The sequence below is a fragment of the Rhynchophorus ferrugineus genome, unplaced genomic scaffold (assembly GCF_030347505.1).
Source record: "Rhynchophorus ferrugineus isolate W39M unplaced genomic scaffold, kcgeb_rfMv2 rfM9, whole genome shotgun sequence".
Lineage (NCBI taxonomy): Eukaryota > Metazoa > Arthropoda > Insecta > Coleoptera > Curculionidae > Rhynchophorus > Rhynchophorus ferrugineus.
In genome coordinates, this window is record NW_027472588.1 from 3,723,095 (window position 1) to 3,727,825 (window position 4,731).

The 4,731-nt window shown below is 36.3% G+C and overlaps 1 long non-coding RNA gene across 1 annotated transcript; it reads left to right on the plus strand.

Moving 5' to 3' along the window:
• The first annotated feature begins 2,898 nt into the window (after positions 1-2,898).
• On the plus strand, positions 2,899-3,230 carry LOC143202556 (uncharacterized). The gene is made up of 2 exons (XR_013007186.1): positions 2,899-3,031; positions 3,089-3,230. It is a non-coding gene; the product is annotated as an uncharacterized LOC143202556 (long non-coding RNA).
• Positions 3,231-4,731: the final 1,501 nt, after the last annotated feature.

Sequence of the window (4,731 nt, forward strand, 5' to 3'; positions counted from 1 at the left end):
AAATGATATAAATGCTTTATTTATTATTGAACGGAAATATTTTCAAAGAAAAATCGAGAGAGTAGTTGAAATATTACCTATAAAAATATAGTAACAAAATTCTATAATATTAATAAACAATATATTGTTATTTACAAGAAAACTACCAAAAAAATCATAAAACTACATATACTACATATAAATCTATGTAAGCATAAATGTACTAAATTTTTGTCAAGGTCGTGGCTAGGACGAGAGAGCCAGGACGATAAAAATCAGGCGAATGAAACTAGTAGAACCAAAAATAATAACTAAAGGTACCACTGAAACAGTTGATAGTAAATAGTAACAAAATCAGTCGGACCGAAAATAGCGACTGAAAACAGTCAGTGGTGAAAAGTAGTAAAATCAGTCGAACCAAAAAATAGCGACTGAAACAGTGGATAGTAAAAAGTAGGCAATTACTAAACAGTCGATAGTTTTCAACACTAGTTTTATCTATATTAAAAATAGAAAAATTGCAGAATCTATCTGCAATAGATAACAGCTATTTAGCATTTTGGAGGGAGTCAGATTATTGGATCCAGAAATATTCGTTGTTTTTTATCTCTTCTTCTGAACATGGAGTCTGTTCATTTCATCACAAATCTTTATACACATGTTAGCAAGTTCTTTCTTAGATTCAGCCTGCCACCACTTACATCAAATTTACTCCATGAACAGTTTTGTGGCTTAAGATTTTATCTGACACAGGTTAATTAAAGAAATTAGTTCAAATATATTTGTCACGTATTAATTCTTCATTTAACGATGGTATGCGATACTACGGCAAACATCTATGAGGCATTATATGACCATTTGACAATAAAAAAGATATATTTGCTTTTAATTCTGCATAATATGATAAGTTTTTGTATCAATTAATGCAAGATAATGTTAAAATTATATGCGAGGCATTAAAAGCTGCGTATAACATTAATTCCTATTATTCTGCGTAATAATAGGAAAACTAATGTTATTAGCGAAGAGAGTACATCGAAGCAAATAGTAGCAACGCTAGTGCTAGAGCAACGTAGGACAATCAATTCTGAATGATCCCGTATATTAAAAACAAATTAGCTAACTAAGATTTTGAAAAATTATACCAAAATTGATTCTAATCTAAACAATTGGACCAAACTCTGGAGAATGTGTTTCTAAGAGAATAAGTAATTCCACAGTTTACTTATGACAGAAATAAAGACATACCTTCCTCCTTTAGAATAAATCACATACCATATGTCAACACTGCAAATTATTTATTAATGATACTGTCGGCGAAGCTGCAGTGCAAGAAGAAACTTGTGTAATGAACAAAGAAGAAGGACTGGATGTTAAAATTATAATAAATTTGTCTATTGTTATATGCTATTTGAAAAAACTTCAATTCTGCCCTGGCAAAATACAATAAGGTACTCCCTAAGTTTATATAAGTGTTATATATGCTCACATGGTATCCAGAGATGGATTTGAGGCTAGTGAAATCGGATTGAAATATTTCGTGGAACTTCAGAAATGGCGATCTACATAGAGATTTCGAAAAGAACATCATTAGCCATAGTATTTAAGAAGATTTCATAACTATAAACAAGGCTTCGCCAAAAAACGGCCGCATTTGTAGAAATAGAAAGAGCTGCTTCACCAAGACAATGCACCGTGTCACAAGTCAGTGAAAACGATGGCAAAAATCCATGAATTGGGCTTGGAATTGCTTTCTTATCCACCCTATTCCCCAGATCGGGACCACAGCAACTATTTCCTGTTCTCAGATCTCAAAAGAATGCTCGCCGGGGAGAAATTTTCGTCAAATGAAGAGGTGATCGCTGAAACTGAGGGTTACTTTGAAGCAAAGGACAAATCGTACTACAAAAATGGTATCGGAGAGTTGGAAGGTCGCTAGAATCAGAGTATAGCCGTTGAAGGGAATTATGTTAAATTAAAAAAACTAATTTTGCCAAAAAATGTGTTTTACTATGGCAGGCCGGGGACTTTTCAATTAACTCACTGTATATGCTCACATCGCCTCCAGAGAAGGACTAGTGGAATGTGGCTAGTGGAACCGCATAATTCAAAAGTATTTGGAAAAAAAACACTATTAGCCGTAATATTTAAAAAGATTTCACAATTATAAACAAGGGCTTCTTCACTATATCAATGTCTTTTCAATTGTGCGAATGATACAAAAGGTCCGAAGAGGACCAAGCTTTTTCGTAGACGATTTACCGAGGTTTTAGTGTACAGGTTAAAGCACGTTACACATTAACATTAGCGAAAACAAGTTGATGGAATCCAAGACATTTTATAATATTTTATTATGTTAACTTAGGACTACATAACGTTACTCACTGACCAAGTAAAAACCAATAAAAATCATAATAAGAAAAAGAGAGAAAAATCAAGGCAACATACCTCTTCATAGAATCTCTTATATCTCATAGATTTTATATACGTAACGTGTATATTATTTACGCTCCATTTTAAACGAGAACGTAACATTTTAAGCGCATTTGCCATTTGTCTTGGCGCTAGCTAGCATTCGCCATTTGATTCGACGCGACTTAAGAATTTATTTTCGCGTTTAAGTAATAAGCCCGACGCACCATAAGGAGACTGCAACGATAAATCAACGTTGGAAAACAATTCCGGCTACAACACCTACCGGCATGGACTCCTTAGAAGAAGTGAAGCCATTTATCGCCGGTCTCGGTTTCAATTTATAGACGTAAGAGCGCGCTAGTTGCAACTAATGGTTGTTGTAAGGTCGCCCCGGACCTCATTCGACGTAAATCACGCGTAACGACCGATAATATTTTATTGCAAAACAGGTGAAACGTAAAATATATTTTATACGTGGCGTGGATTGAGGTGGGGAAGGGGGCCAGTGGGTCGGCGAATCCGTCGATTCCCATCGCGAACGTTTCAAAGTTGGCGAAGTTCTCGTAATGGTTACGTCGCGATTCGAACGACCTGTTCTGCGCTCGACGGTAACATTAATCCGATAAAACGTATAATGGTAATAGAAAGTGGTTGTTAAAAGTTCGACTAATCTAAGCAGGAAAGTTTCTTTTAGTGTCCGGACGAGAAATGAAAGAAATTACGTCATTCCGGAGATGCAGAGAGTGTTATTGGTTTCGGTCGGTTTTTATAAATTATCTGTTATGGAGTAATAACATGTCAATTGAAAAGTCCCAGGCCTACCATAGTAAAGCAAATCTTTTTGCCAAAATTATTTTTTTTACTCAACATAATTCGCTTCAAGGGTGATACACTGATTATAGCGACCCTCCCGCTTTTCGATACCATTTCATTTTTGTAGTACGATTTGACCTTTGCTTCAAAACAGGCCTCAGTTTCGTCGATCACCTCTTCATTCGACGAAAATTTCTTCCCAGCGAGCATTCTCTTGAGATCTGAGAACATGAAATAGTCACTGAGGGCCAGATCTGGAGAATGCGGTGGATGAGGAAACAATTCGAAGCCCAATTCATGGATTTTGTCATCGTTTTCACTGACTTGTAATACGGTGAATTTTCTTGGTGAAGCAGCACTTCCTTTTTCTTCAAATGCGGCCGTTTATCAGCGGTTTCGTCCTTCAAACAGTCCAATAACGCTATGTAATAGTCGCTGTTGATGGTCCTTCCTTTTTCAAGGTAGTCACTGAAAATTATTCCATGCGCATCCAAAAATACAGACGCCATAACCTTGCCAGTCGACTGTTGCGTTTCCCATGCTTTGGAGCGGGTCGATCGTATGCAGTACACTCCGATGACTGTCGATTGGACTTCAGAGTGAAATGATAGAGCCATGTTTCATCTATTCTCACATATCGATGCAAAAACTCGGGTTTATTACGCTTGATCATCATCAAACTCTGCTCCGAATCATCAAATCCTCGTTGTTTTTGGTCAAAAGTGAGCTCGCGCGGCACCCACTTTTCATAGAACTTTCTCATACCGAAATATCCGTGAATGATATGATGTACACATCCAGTTGATATCCTTAGAGTGTCTGATATTTCATTCAATTTCAATTTACAGTCATTCAAAATCATTTTGTGGATTTTTTCACCTCCTCAGGAATAACCTCTTTTGCGTAAAAAATCATGTATACCTCTGTTGTTTTGTGAATTGTTATACTCACAAAACGCCCCTGTACAAATTTCAAGGCAATCCATCAGCATTCTTCAAATAAAAAACATCTTATTGTGTGGATAATTAAACGGTTTTTAAATAAATGAATCTAATGAATTAACAGGTATTGTGCTTGTTGTATTTAAAACTATAGATCATCTAAACACAAAATTATTATATAAAATGACCGTGTTTATCACACAAAGCAGCCGCCCTATTTATTCCTTTTTATTAAACTCGGCGAAGATGGCTATCGCAATAAATAAATCAGAAAGTAAACAAGAAAATGGGGTGAATTATGCCAGCTGAGTCCGTGAGAAGTCGCCGAGAAGTAGGACGAATAAATCAGCGGGGAAAATTATTTTCTATGCCACACCTCCAGGGATAAACACCCTAAAAGATCAACAGCGATATATGGCGAGCAGCACTTTCAATTTATGGACCTAGGAGCGCGCTAGTTGCAGCTAATGGCTGTTGTGGGGTCGCCCGAAATGCCATCTAGCGTAAATCACCCCTAACGACGGATAATATATTATTATCAATTGAAGAAAAGCGGAAAAATGTCCCAAGTGGTTCCAAATAT